The sequence below is a fragment of the Macrotis lagotis genome, chromosome 3 (genome assembly GCF_037893015.1).
Source record: "Macrotis lagotis isolate mMagLag1 chromosome 3, bilby.v1.9.chrom.fasta, whole genome shotgun sequence".
Taxonomy (NCBI): Eukaryota; Metazoa; Chordata; class Mammalia; order Peramelemorphia; family Peramelidae; genus Macrotis; species Macrotis lagotis.
In genome coordinates this window covers 66,043,014-66,058,605 of record NC_133660.1, presented here as the reverse complement: position 1 = coordinate 66,058,605, position 15,592 = coordinate 66,043,014, and the positions used below count along the sequence as shown (strand labels likewise).

At 32.7% G+C, this 15,592-nt stretch overlaps 1 pseudogene; it reads right to left on the bottom strand.

Annotated features, from left to right (window-relative positions):
- Positions 1–5,656: 5,656 nt before the first annotated feature.
- LOC141519124 (gamma-aminobutyric acid receptor-associated protein-like 1 pseudogene) overlaps positions 5,657–15,592 on the bottom strand; it is a 43,671-nt pseudogene continuing 33,735 nt past the window's right edge.

Genomic DNA, 15,592 nt, shown 5'->3' with positions numbered 1-15,592 from the left:
AAGGCAAATTGAATTACTTGTTTAAGGTCACACAACTATTATGCATCTGATGCTAGATTTGAACTAAGTTGATGAGATTTTCCTCAATTCAAACCCAATACACCAACCACTAAGCCACTAGCTGCCCTGCTGAAATAAACTTTGTCACAGACCAGATATTTAATAAATGTTTCCAAAATGTTTGGTTGTGAAAACGACAATAATGTGGTGTGGTCATGTGATCATTGTCCCAGAACTAAGAGGGCTGAGGTTAATTTCTTAGGAATGTGCTGTTGAACAGTTTATAACTCTCTAAGTCTTAATTATCTCATTTGTAAAGTAGAAATAATTACTCCTTCACAATCTACAAATAGTTTTTTTTTAAAAAAACCTTTACAAAACTATGGTAATGAATATTTGTGACTTTTTATTAGCTATTGGAATGATCTATGATAATTTTAGTGGGTTTAGTATGTTATTTGATAAAAGATTACAGATTTCTCTTTGTTTTAAATTTTGTCTTTTTTGTGACTGCTCTTTTTGTTTTTCTGCCTTTGTTTTTTCAGTACAACATGTCTGTTATCAATTCTTCCTTTTTCTCAAAATACTTGCCACTACTGGGTTCTCTAAATTTTTCCATTCTGATTCTAATCAGGCACCTAGAAACTCTATTTCTATGCCTTGCTTTGTTTTTATTATTGTAATGCATAGTTTTAATTATAGCATATAGAGTTAAGGGGGTAGCTAGGTCATACAGTACATAGAGTGACAGGTCTCAAGTCAATTAGTCTTAGAGGTCAAATCTGAACTTGGGGAAATAGTGTGCACCAATGGAAGTCACTTAACTTTATTTGAATCAATTTCCTATTCTATAAAGCTAGTAGGAGAAGGAAATGATAAAATGCTCTGGTATCTTTGTCTAGAAAATCCACAGACTGAAAAATGACTCAACTCATAGTATTTAGACTTTTACAAATTTTTATTTTCATAATGAAAAGTTTTCAGACTAAGGAAATAATCCAAGAGATCTGTGAGTTGACCTTTACAGATATTGTATCTATTCTACTATTCACAACCCTTCCAGAGGTTGATAGATTCCTTATCAGTTACTGAGCTCAAGAAATACCAATTTTATGGCAAAATCTTGTCCAAAAATTTTGAGACTTGCTCTCTACCATGTATATGGTTCATTTTGCCAACTTGGTGGTAAGTGTAATCCTTAAGAATCCAGAACAGGGTGGCTAGGTGGCATAGTGGATAATGCACCGGCCCTGGATTCAGGAATACCTGGGTTCAAATCTGGTCTCAGAAACTTAATAACTATCTAGCTCTGTGGCCTTAGGCAAGCCACTTAACCCAGTTTGCCTTGCAAAAACCTAAAAAAAAAAGAATCCAGAACAGTAGACATTTTAAGATCAGGTCTTCGCTTAGTACCTTACTAGAGATGAAATGGAACATGTAATTATTTTTCTCTTCCTTTTAGAGAAAAGGATAGAGAAGCAAAGAGTTTAAATTACTTGCCAGAATCATACAGGAGGGAAATTTCAGAGTTGGGATGTGACCAATATTCTTTCCTCAATATACTTATTTATAAAGGGCATTTTCTAAAGGGGAAGGAAATACATCTAGGATTCTTTGATGATCTTCAAATGTTATTCTTTTTTGAAACATGAATAATTCTGTTGTCAGAATATTTATGAGTGTCTCTCAATTTAGGCCTGTGGATAAAAGGTATGCAATTCATCATTAGATCAATACTAGAATTTTTTTTTGTCTTTGTTAGTTTGTACTAATAATAATTGTACTTCACTGGAAGATTGTACATTCATTGGGGGAAGAACCGCTTGAATGTTTTACTTTGTATTCTTTGTGCTTTGAAGCAACTTTATCCTTTAATTTTTTATATTCAAATGACTTAACTTTTTAAAGTCTAGGACTGCATTTTATTACAAAGAAGTATGGGAGGGGAACTTTGATGGGGAATAATTATAAGTGTGGGAAGAAAGCAAAGTCATTGAATTTTAAAAAAGCAACAACTTTATAAACAGCCTTCTTGATTACATTTTAGTTCATAGAACTTTGAAGATTGGAAATATTTTAGAGATTCTTTTGTCTACCCATTTCTATTTATAGATAAAAAGAATTGAATCCTAGAGAGGCTAAGGGCTAGTTCTTCTCTTCTATTATTTCATACCTATTCTCAAACGCTTTTGATGGTTTTACTTTTCCACCTCAAGAATTATCTTAGATTCCTTCCTCACAGGGGTGGTTAGGTGGCACAGTGGATAAAGCACCGGCCCTGGAGTCAGGAGTACCTGGCTTTAAATCCAGTCTCAGACACTTAATAATTACCTAGCTGTGTGGCCTTTGGCAAGCCACTTAACCCTATTAGACTTGCAAAAAACCTAAAAAAAAGATTCCTTCCTCACTCAACAACTCTTCTCTATTTGCTCAACTCTAGTACATTGTCTCTTCATAAAAATCAGAATAAAAATTGTATATTTGCTATGCAGTTATACTTTGAGTTCTGGACTTCAGCTAACTACGCATATACCCCATTTTGTGATGAGAATTTTGGTGGAGGGGGTGAAGTCTTATTTTTATATAGGTAATAGAATTCAAAGGTCATTTTCAATGTCTCTTGTCACATGCTTTATTTTTCAGATCTTAAAATATGCAATTATTTCATTTCCTTACCATGAGAGAAGTAATTCCATGTACACAGGAAACTGTGGCTACTATTATAACTGAGGAAGAGAGTTGTCTTTCTATCACAAGGCACCAGGTTTTCAGCAAAGCAAAGATGGAACAAAATGACAACTCCACACTTTTTCCCACACCCATCAAGTCCCACACTTCCCCCAAAGAATAAACAATCAAAATTAACAAAATATACCAGGACCCAGAAATTTCTAATTAGAAGTTTTGATGAATGAATACAGAACAAGGGATTTGAATTTAGCAACTATTTAATGTATGTAGGGGAGCAAAAATGATAGGAGGTAGCTAATACCCATCCCCTCCATCCCTTGAAATCAGAATGGTGAGATTGAGAAATGATAGGGAAGCTTCTCACCTATAATTGAAAATATATGAAGGTTATTTAAATCCAGGCAGATAAGGTTTCAAGTTCTATACTAAAATTATACAAAAATATACTGGGATAAAAACTCTCCATTACTTCATTTTAGTAATATATCCCATCAACTCTACTTTTCAAAGTCCACAGAACTCAGTCACAGTCTCTCAGTGATTTCATCACCACCAGGACATGTCATGAAACAGGAGTATGGAAGTTAGGAGGATAAAGGAAATAAGAGCTACATTTTAGGATCCTAATGTCAACAAGCAACTTTCCTCTCTCATCCTCAACTTAGAAAAACAATAAGGAATGTTAAGTGGGACAGAGATACAAACTCTTGATCTAATACTTGCATAAAGGATGTAGAGACAGAAACACTCTCCTCTTATTCCCCATATCTTTCTGCACTGTCTCTTAAAATATTTATTTATTATTCTAAATAAATGCAAAGAAGTTTTTCAATTCTTTTTTTTTTGCAAGGCAATGGGGTTAAGTGACGTGCCCAAGGTTACACAGCTAGGTAATTATTAAGTGTCTGAGGCTGGATTTGAACTCAGGTCCTCCTGACTCCAAGGCTAATGTTTTATTCACTACACTACCTAGCTATCCCTCAATTATTTTTTATTAATATTTTGAGTTCCACATTTTTCTTCTTCCTTCTCATCCCTCAACTATCGCCTTGACAGTAAGTTATCTGATTGATATATTATACACCTAAGATTTTATATGTTCACATGCATGTTTGTATGTTTATGTGTGTATGATCATATATGTGTGTACAATATCTTTCCATATTAGCCATTTTGTTAAAGAAGAATCAGAACAAAAGGGAAAAAAACAAAATCAGAAAGAATAGAAGTTTTTTTTTTAAAGGACAATATTCTGCTTTAGCATGCATTCAGATTCCACAGTTCTTTTTCTGAATGTGGATAATATCTTTCATCATAAATCCTTTAGAATTGTCTTTGATTATTATACTGTTGAAATTAACAAGTCCATCCTAGTTGCTCATTACAAGTTTGCTATTAATATGTGCAATGTTCTGGTTTTGCTCACTTCACTCAGCATCAGTTCAAGTAAGTCTTTCCAGGTTATTCTGAAGTCTGCTCATTCATGATTTCTTACAGAACTATAATACTCCATAACATTCATCGATGACAATTTGTTCAGCCACTCCCTAATTGATAGGTATCCTGTAAATTTCCAATTCTTTATCAATACAGAAAGATCTACTATATATATATTTTGTACGTGTGAATTTTTTCCCTTTTTCTGATCTCTTTGGGATACAGATCTAGTAGTAATTTTGCTAAATCATTGGGTATACATTGCTTTCTTGCTTTTTTTTCAAGTAATTCCTAATTGCTCTCTAGTGTGAATCAATTGACAACTCCATCAACAATTCATTAGTGTCCCAGTTTTCTTACATCTTCTCCAACATCAATCATTTTCCGTTTTTGTCATGTAATATCATAATTATTTTACTTTGTATTTCTCTTATCAGTGACTTAGAACATTCTTTTCATGTGACTCAAGATAGCTGAAAACTACCTGAAAACTTTGATCACTTTTAAACTGGGAAAAGAGTTATATTTTCATAAATTCCACTCCATTCTTTATATATTTTAGGAAGAAGACCTTTATTAGAAATGGTAGAAATTATTTCCCAACTGTTTACATTCCTTTTAATCTTGATTGCATTGGTTTTATTTGAGCAAAATCTTTTTAATTTAATATAATCAAAGTTTTCCATTTTACATTATATAATGTTTTCTATCTCTTGTTTGGACATAAACTCCTTTTTCACTCCATGGATCTGGCAGATAAACTATATCCTGTTCTCCCTATTGGTTTATTATCATCCTTTGTATCTAAATCCTGTACCCATTTCAACCTTATCTTGTTAGAGAGCGTGGGATATTGGTCTCCATTGAGTTTTCCTACATCTTTAATTATTTTGGTAGTTTGATTGATAGGCACTAAATAAGTAGCACAATTTAAGAAGAATTGTCATTATTAATATGTTAGCTCTGCCTATCCATGAACAGTTGACATTTTCTAGTCATTTAGATCTTATTCTATTTGTGTGAAAAATGTTTTGTAATTATTTTCTTATCATTTCTGAGACTGTCTTGGCAGATAAACTCCCAGGTTTGGGATACTTTTAAGATATTTTTAGTGAAGTTTGGAGATACAAGTCCAATAATCAAGCACTAGTGGTTATAACTAGGCTCATATCCCCCTGAGAATGATAACAAGATATTTGGGGAGGATAAAGCCTGCAGTAGGACTCTGGAAGAGATACCACCAAGTAGAGATAATAAAAAAAGTTTGGTCAAATTCTGGCATTGTCATTAAACATTTTGTTCTTTCTTTCCCACTCACATTCCTCCTCCAATGTATCAAACTAGTTTGCCTCCACCCAAGGTAAGAAAATTGGGAAGTCCTTACAGGACATAGGTTATCTGAAAACAATCTATCAACCCCTCTCGCCATCCAGCAAAACAAAGCCTAATTTTCCAGGGTGGGATGAGAGTTTTAATCCCATTTCCCCAAATATCAAAAACTTCCCCAAGTTAATACAGCAGCTCTGCACTACCATGTCTTCTTTTTCTCATTGCTATAGACCATATAGAGAAAATAATATTTTTCATGATTATACTCATAAAGTTGACCCATGGTGGCATTAGTATGGAGGTTAATGCTGTTGACAAAGAACTACAAGGCATTTTTTTTGACTGGAGACAGAGCTACAAAAAATTAAGAAGTAGAACTGACCTATTGTAAAGTCAAGCATGCCAGATATTTTCCTTTTGTTCAAGACAGGGACTTTGACTTTAGGTGCCTTCTCCACAATTAAAGGGACTGTGTCAGGATATTTATTCTAAATTTTCTCCTCTTCTTTTTGTCTGGGATTGAAAAGGATGGTTTTCCTTGTTTTGGAATTCCAAGATGCTTCAGAGCTTCTCTATTCTTTCCTGCGCAGACTGTCTCAGAGGTATTGGATTGATTCTCTAAGACTGGCTTCCTATTCAGGGTCTAGTAAGAAATATGAAGAGTTTTGTCATTTCTCTATTGCACCAGCCTAGTGAGAGCACTCAGGTCACAACTGAGTGATCCCCTGATGTTGTAAGGGAACTCCTACAGTGTTCTTTCATATTTTCATAAGCACATTTAGAGCAAAAAAATTCTGTAAAAAAAATCATGAATAACATAAAGGTTCCTCAAACTACTTGCCAGCATTTATCCTGATCAGTTACTCTATAGACTACTTCTAAAATGGACAATTTTGATTATATTTCATTTAAAAAGTTTTTGCACAAACAAAACCAATTCAACCAAGATTAGAAGAAAAGCAGAAAGCTGCATAAACAATTAAAACAAACTCTGGCAAAAGCATCCGTTCTCAAATATATAGAGAACTACATGAAATGTATATAATCTATACATGCTATTCTCCTACTGCTAAATGCCCAAAGGTTATGAACAGGAAACTTTTAAATCAAAGTTATTGACAGTCATATGATAAAATGTTCTACATCACTATTGATTCAATAATGTAAATTAAAACAACTCTTGGGTGCCACTTCATACCTATCAGATTAGTTATTATGTCAAAAAGGGAAAATAATGAGTTTGTGAGAATGTGGGAAAATTTCTTCACCAATACATTGTTGATAGAAATTTTAAATGACCCAACCGTTCTGGAGAGCAATTTGGAATTCTACTCAAAATAATTTAAGACTGTTCATACCCTTGGGGCGTCTAGGTGGCACAGTGGATAAAGCACTGGCCCTGGAGTCAGGAGTACTTGAGTTCAAATTCGGTCTCAGACACTTAATAATTACCTAACTGTGTGGCCTTGGGCAAGCCACTTAACCCCATTTGCCTTGCAAAAACTAAAAAAAAAAAAAAAGACTGCTCATACCCTTTGATTCAGCAATACCAAATACCAATGCTGGATCTGTATTCCAAAGAGATCTTTAAAAAGTGAAAGAACCTTTTTGTGCAAAAATATTTTTAGCATCTCTTTTTAAAATGGCAAAGAATTGGAAATGGAAGGATACACATCAATTAGGGAATGAATGAAGAAGTTGTGACAAAAATGATGTGATATGGGAAATGATGAGCATACAGTTTATGGGAAAAGCTGGAAAGTTGCAAAGTGAATTGAGCCTACCTTCGTTAGTTTTTACAACTGGAACTCCTAACAATTCTAAGGTCCTAAATGCTCCCATGCTATAAATATTTGGATGAGTTAAACGACTAGTTTTGCTTAATTTAATACATGGTTTAATAGTATACTTTTACAAAAATGTGTCATACAATTTAATTCAGAAAAATTATACCTAACTTCTAGGCATCTGTTCTTTGATGTTTCCAATAATAATTTTGTTAACTCCCAAATAATTTGCAACTTTTGGCCTCTTGGATTCTTAAAATAATTTGGAGAGGTACGTAAATGCCCTTTTGTGTAGAGGATTTTACTATATTCCTAGCTTGCTCTGTGGTGATTTTTAAGTTCTTTCCTTAGTAAAGGTGTATTCTGATGTATTTTTTTGTAATACAGTTTAGCTTACACTTGTACTAGACTAATAAGAAGTGTAAGGGTTAATTGATAAATCCTATGTCTGTATGTGTGTGTATGTGTGTGTGTGTGTGTGTGTGTGTGTGTTTGTGTGTGTGTGTGTAGGTCCAAACAATCCAGGATGGGAATTTATATGTTCAATAAAAAGGAATTATATCTATTTCTAATGACTTCTCATAATTCTTTAGAGTTGATATACTACATCAGTACTATGACTAATAAAGGTTGTTTCTGTGCATCTCCACATAATAATTATACTGACTATCTATAAAAATGTTAAGGAGTGGCCATTCTCTTAATACCAATAATATAGCATATAATTCATTGTGTTTATAAAAAGGAGTATATAATTTCTTTTCTATTACTGCACATATGCTTGGACTTACAGGTTTAGAATACAGTTCATCACATTTTTCAAAAAATTTCAGGGAATCCAGAGGGTCATAATTTCTGATATTTTCCCTCATTATCTTTGCAAAACAATCAATCATTAATTCCAGGCTTAGATATTATTACAGTAAAATCACTTATGTAGACAAAACTAGTTTACATAACATCTTCAACATCTTACTCATCAGAAATTCACCTAAGTATGGCTTATATCACTTTAAATTTCCCATCATCTTTCAAAGTCCCTCACATATATTCAATATTATTGGAAGTAATTGCAGTGAAGGTATACTTCCCAATCTTTTAGGCACTCATCTCCTGAGTTTACCATTTTACTTCTTTAAAATTGAACATTTAGCTCTTAACCTATGTGAAACATAATATATCCAGGCTAACATCTCATTCTCTTAAAGAAAAAACAGAACAAGTTCTCTTAAAGTTAACCTTAGACCTGGATCTCTTTTACATGCAAATTTCTTTCACATCTCTGTATTTTAAGTTTATTTTTCTGTTATTTCCCAAACACTCCTACTTTCAAAAAGAAAAATGTTTCTCTATGAATATAGTTTTAAATATATATGTATATATATATATATATATATATATATATATATGTATATAAATTCCACAAAACCCAATGTAAAATTTTTACTAAAGTCATTGTTGCAAGATACATATATAATTTCTAATATATATATGTATATATATATATACATATATATATATATATATAAAATTTCATGAGAAGGAAACATGAGAAGGAAAAACAAAGCATTTCACAAACTCTCTGGGCCAAAAAAGACCTCAAGAGAGATATTATCTGTTTGCAAGGTATTCTTTTATTTTCTCATAAAAAATCTTTACAAATGCCATGGATGACACTTCAATTCAATCATATTTAGGTACTGTAACACAATTTAAAATTTTCCAAATAATCATTTGAATCTGTTCTTATGAAAAGTTTACTAATTATACAAAAAATTTTTCAATTTTAAGTATATTGCTTTACTCTCTAAAACTTCACAATAAAAAATTCTTCAGAGCACAGATTTCTAAAAATCTTTTACAATTACAAATTTTTCTTTATAATTCTCTTTTGATTATCTTATAATTTCCAAAACTCATATTCATAATTAACTTAAATTATTTTCCTTTTCCAAATTTAGAAGTTTGCAAATTATTCTAATCTCTGTCACTGCTATTCTAACTTCTCAGTGCTCTAACTTACAGAAAGTCAAACCTGTTCATACTTTCTACATTCTACAGGCTTAAACAAACTTCCATACTTCACAAATGGTTCAAAAATCCCAAGGCTCTAGGTGACTTTTCATTTTTTCTTGCACCCTTTATTCTTTATCCAACTCATTGCAGAACCTTTATTCAGATGGAATTTATTATATATTTCCCTTAATTTACTGTTCCATAAACACTTTTTTCAAGATTGGTCAAGTAAAAATAATTTTAGGGACAATTTCAATTTTTACTATGTTCTTTATAAGTATAATTTGCCAAAACAGTAATTAAAACCTTGTTAGACAATCAGACCAGAAAACAAACAATACATAATGGGGAAAAATATAGTAGAACTCTTTCTTTCCCAAAAACAACATGATTTTCAGGAAAATCTCCTGTGACACTGAGTCACGAATTTTTAGAAAAGAGGAAAAGATCCAACTTTACAAAGAGAGAAAGGAAAGAGGATTGGCCAATCAAAACACCAAAACAGACTGCCAAGCACTTTGAACCAGAGAAGCTCCCAAATTCCACGGAAAATCCCACTTTGCTCTCACACTAGAGAAAATACAGAGAACATTACATTTATCACAATACATTTTCCATACAAAATTATTAATATTTAACACTTCTAAATTTTAACTGGCATAACTTTTGAGAAGCCCGTCACTCAAACATCCCTCAGTCTATCTGGAATATCCCCTGTGCCCCTTCTTTAAATAGTGTAAGCCAAATAACTTTTTTTTAGGTTTTTGCAAGGAAAATGGGGTTACGTGCCTTGCCCAAGGCCACACAGCTTGGTAATTATTAAGTGTCTGAGGCTGGATTTGAACCCAGGTACTCCTGACTCCAGGGACAGTGCTCTATTCGCTGCACCACTTAGTTGCCCTCAAATAACTTCTTTTTAAGGGGACAGTCCTAAATTTTTTCTGGGGGGGGTGGAATCTTCTGTTCTCAAATCCTCACTTGACCCATAATTTTCTGTAATAACTAACATTATCAGAATCTTTATGGATAAAGTCCTGAAGCTATAATGTTATTATATCATTCTGGTAAAAGATTAGCTATTTTGTTTCCCCTTATTTCTTTTATTTATTTATTTTTGGCATTACTTGATATCCAAATTGTATACTTTAGAATTAACCTGACTCTCTTGCTTTTTTGGAATTTATTTCTCCAAAACTTTCTCAAATTAAAAATAGCATTTCTTTTTATAATTTCTTTATGCAACAGATTTGTAATATACCCTATCTCTTTCCTGATTACTTTAACTCCAAATAAATTTCCTTTTAAAACTTGTTTATCCAAATCTTCATGAAGTAATTCTCTTTCTCTAGCTAGTAATTTTCTAAAAATATTATTTCTGTCAACTTCAAGGACGAGAGATAAGAGCCAGAATTGCAAGCGGACAAACCACGGAGAGGGAGAAGGAGGGGTGAAAGCAGTCTGGCAGAATCATAGTGAAGAAGTGGTGAAAAGAAAAAGTCAACATCATTTTGTCATATTAATATTTATTTCTCTGTTCACACACTGTTCTTCATTCATGTATATTCAAAGTACCTTCTATACTCAATACTCCTTTCCTTGAGAACCATGGACAACATTCACAAATGGTCTATAAAAACTTATCTATCTGTTTTTTTTTTTATAATTTCTAAACCCTTCTCTGGCTTCTTTAATTCTATACATAGTTTTTTTCCTATTACACCTGCTCTACCTGCTTGAAAAAGGAAAGTAAAAAGTCAGCACCACTAATCAGCATCTCTTTAGGGCCTCCCCTCACCTTAATCATCCCAGAACTATCATGGCATCACCAGGGGGTTTTCTTTGCCTGAAAAACTATCTCAGCCTCCAGAGGGCTTCAATTCCCAGTACCTGCCCCATAGGAGTCCACCAAATGTTGAGTTCCCCTGTCCATCAAGGAGATTAATTCGACTCAGGAGTGAAAAGAAACATGTATACACTCCTTGTCAAGATACTAGCAGGACAACTAGTACAGCAGTTTATTTACAGTATCAGACAGTACTTTATAGCAGAAAACCTCAAAATTAACATACAAGATAAAACAATGACATTTCCCACACTTGTGTAGGATGTAACCTTGCTCAAGAAGTTCAGGTACAGGGCTATCACCAAGGGAGGTCATGGATGACACAGTTTTGTTATCACAGCAGAGTTCTGTGGAGAGCCTTCAGCTTGAGGGTCACCAAAGCTTGGGATTTTAGTCATAATTGACTTTTAACCCAAACTCACTCAAGCAGCTCTCAACACTAAAGAAATTTATATTAATTAATATTATTATAATAAACACCAATTTGCTACTAACAAAGAGTGGCCCAATTGTTCCACATTAAAAAATTACAATTTACTTTCAGAGAACAAGAATTTCTGATTCCCAGAAGGATTAGGTGCCCATTATTTTTACTTTAGGGAGAATTTTCTCCACCCATGTGGAATGCCTCATAACAATATTTAGGCAAATGTCTAAGCATCTGTCTACTTTTACCTTTTTATTTGTACTCTTCAGTTGGCTCATATCTGGCTAGGGGTCCTTGCTGGTGCTGGATGAACCAGGTGTCATGTCTTTACTTGCTGTCTTTGGGACTAACCCACCTGTCAGCACTGCTGTCCCAGAAGCAGTCCTTTCTATAGAGTCATCATCACCATGTGTCATCTGTGTGCTTGCCAACAAATCTTTCCTACAACATCTTCTATGTTTGAAACTAACCTGCAAAATATTTGCGTGTAAAAAGGGAGACGTTGAAGCTCTTGCAACAATTTTTGCAAAGCAAATATAAAATTTCTAATTGTTTTTAAATACTCTTCCACTTAGCATTCCCTTCATTTTCCTCTGATGATGTTTGTTTATAATAAACTGGTGTTGAGGCTATTTATTTCAATTAAGTTGGATATATAATATTTGACCAGGTTCGTTTCCATATCTTATGAATGAATAAAAATCATAAGGAGCCAAACATTTCTTACTAAATTAGCAGAAAATATGACTTAGATGCATAATGATTTTCTCCCATAGCTATCCATATCCATAAATTTTCAAGTTTTTCAAAAATCCTTTTTTTAAATGTTTGCTCTGTATGTGTTATCCAAATGACTTTGTACATAAAATGTGACTGTAATGAAGGAAATACACACACACACACAAATAGAGTGATGCTTAAATTTCTCACACCTTCTCACATCATTAACTTTTATGTGGGCCAATATGTACATACACAGTGTCGATCACATATATACCAATATTGTTTATTTGTGTATATAGGTTTGTGTGAATATACACATACATAGACATATATATATATATATATATATATATATATGTGTGTGTATATATATATATATATATATATATATATATATATATTATTTTCTATTTCCTCAAGTCTAAAATGGGGATAATATAAACTGATAATAAATCTGTTTGATATGTGTGTGTGTGTGTGTGTGTGTGTGTGTGTGTGTGTGTAGACATACATATTCAATGAAGATCTTCTTTTCTTTTGGAAGATGAATGCTTTATTTTAATTTATCTTTGACATTACCACACACTTCTGAGTTTAATGACAATATGGAAAAGTGAAGAGAAGTTTTGTCTTTTAGTTAAGCAGTTCTGAAGTCAAGTTTTTATTCTAGCCTATATTATCCCTGTGTCTATGGTATCCATTAATTTCTTAGTGTTCCAGACAGTTCTTTAAAAATAGAAATTACAAATGAGCTGAAATAATTTTTAAATCAGAAGTAAGTTCCCCAATAAAAGAATAGGCCTGAATAATAATGATGATGATGATGATGATGATGATAAAATAATTACCCTCCTTAAAAAAGTATAAAACAAAAGAAATTCAAGACAAAAGCCTCCACAAGTTGTGGCTTAATTAAATACTTTTTGTCAGACTAGAAATAAATGACTTCCTTCTTATTCATATTTCAATTTGAACTGAAAAAGTACTAATAATCTCTTCCATAGAGGCCTTGCTTATTTTCAGAGCCCTCAATGAATGAAGTTGGCTAATATTAAGGCTAAAATACAGGACTAAATATAAATTTTTATGCCACACCTTCTGGCCACCTTTCTGCCTTTAGTCTCCTATTGCATTTAACATCAAATAGATGCTTCTCCATTTGCTATTCAGAGCTTTATTCTGTGGCAATAATTCTAAGCCCTTCACCTACTCTACAATTTCTTATTTTTTTAATGTTCCTTATATAGGACACATTTTACCTCCCACCTAACTGTCCTTGAACTGACTGTCTTCTAGGCCTGGAATGAATTCTTTCTCCATTGCTAATTCTTAGAATCACTAGTTTCTTTTATAATTCAGTTCAATTGCTATGATTTACAAATCACATTTCCTCATTTTGACAATTGTTAATGTCCTTTCAAAAAATATGTTGTAACTGTTGGGGGGGTGAATTAAATAAATGTTTTTTATTGAAATAAGGTAGAAAATTGAGCTTTTTGGTTAGGATAATCAGTTCGAATTAGCTAGAATGCATACGTCTCAAGGGTAGGGATTAATGTTGTTTTGCACTTTTAATTCCAGGTCCTTGACTATTGTCTGTCTCATAGTGGGTGTTAGATGATCTGTTATACCATGAGCATTGATCAAAATGAATGGCCATTAATTGTTCCTTTGGATATGGGAGTGGGGGAGGAAGAAGGGAGTGACAGAACAATTATTCCCTTGAATCCCACCAAAAACGATATTCTCCAAGGGGATTATTCAGCATACCATTCGATATTATTGATATAATATTGCAAAAATAATGGAAATTATTACTATAGAGTTTCCCAGAAGTCTTAGTGCAGCATAGAACTTTAATAGCTTAAACTGCACTAAGATTTTTGTAGCGCTGAATGACAGATAATTCTCTGTAGAAGAAAGGAGAATGGGGTGGCTAGGTGGTGCAGTGGATAGAGCACGGGCCCTGGAGTCATGAGAACCTGAGTTCAAATCCAGCCTCAAACACTTAAAAAATTACCTAGCTGTGTGGCCTTGGGCAAGCCACTTAACCCCATTTGCCTTGCAAAAAAAAAAAAAAAAAAGAAGAAAAGAACATTTAACTTTTCTTGGAACCTAGCATTTTGTGTCTTTGCTTTGCTTTAACATTTTTGGCATTCTATTTTGGAAGTTCCTGCTTTCTTTAAATAGCTCTCGCCACAGCAATTTTAATTACTATCATTATAGGTTATTTTTTCTTAATTTCTTGCAGGTTAAAGTTCTCCCAGTATCTTGTCCATGTTAATAACAGGTCTCTGGAATACCTCCAGGTATTTATTATGAAAACTAGTCAATCAATACTCAAGCGAGTTCATCTCATTTCTTAGCTAGACCAGAGAAGAGCAAGGTTAAAGTGCAGGCATGCCCTAATGTGACTCTCCATGTGATGCTCCTAATTAAGAACAAAAGGCCTTCACATCTGCATTTTATCAGTGGACTTGTGATTTCGTGAGCACAGCAAACTATGCTTTGAAATATCTATACTTAGAGATTTACCTGGTTTCCATGATTTTCTCAAATTCATACAAAAAGCACATTACTGAGATGGATCTTTATATAAGGCTACTGTGACCTTTCCACTAGATAATTCTGCTTCCACTTATCAAAAATTTAGAAAAATAAAATTGGACAAAGTTTTTGTAGATATTATGTGACTGGCTATACAATTTTATTGTTATTGTTGTTATTAATATAGTTATTTGCTTTTCTTATGGTTATGTTTTTATTGAAATAATAAGGTAGAAAATTGCACCTTGAGATCGGATAAAACAGAATTAGAATTAGCAATAGACTTAATAATTACAGAAAAATGGAATGTCTTGAGAGGCAATAAGTTTCCCCTATTTGGAAGTTTTTTTGAGTAGAGTTTGAAAAATCATTTCTCATTTATTTTATAGTGGGAATTTCTGTAGTTGAATTAGATGGTTGCTGTGATCTCTAACTTTAATTCTCTAATTCTATATTTTCAGGGTTAGTATAAATAGATTCTCTATCTTCCTAATTCAATGTATCACTAAAAAGTAATATTTCATTTCAGTATCTATAACATTTCTTCTATTTCTGAGTGAATACTGGAGAGAGATGACTTAAATATTTTATTTTAATTAATTTACTACTTGTCTTTATCTTAAATATTTTAATGTTATTTATGATCATTTATTTTTCACAAATCATGAAATAAAGCATATGGTTAACTATATTATAAATTGCATATTGCATATACTCTCTGGATCTAAGATTATTTTCTGAACTACTTAATCCTTCTGATTCTAACCTTGTCTCTAACCTTTCTCTAACCTT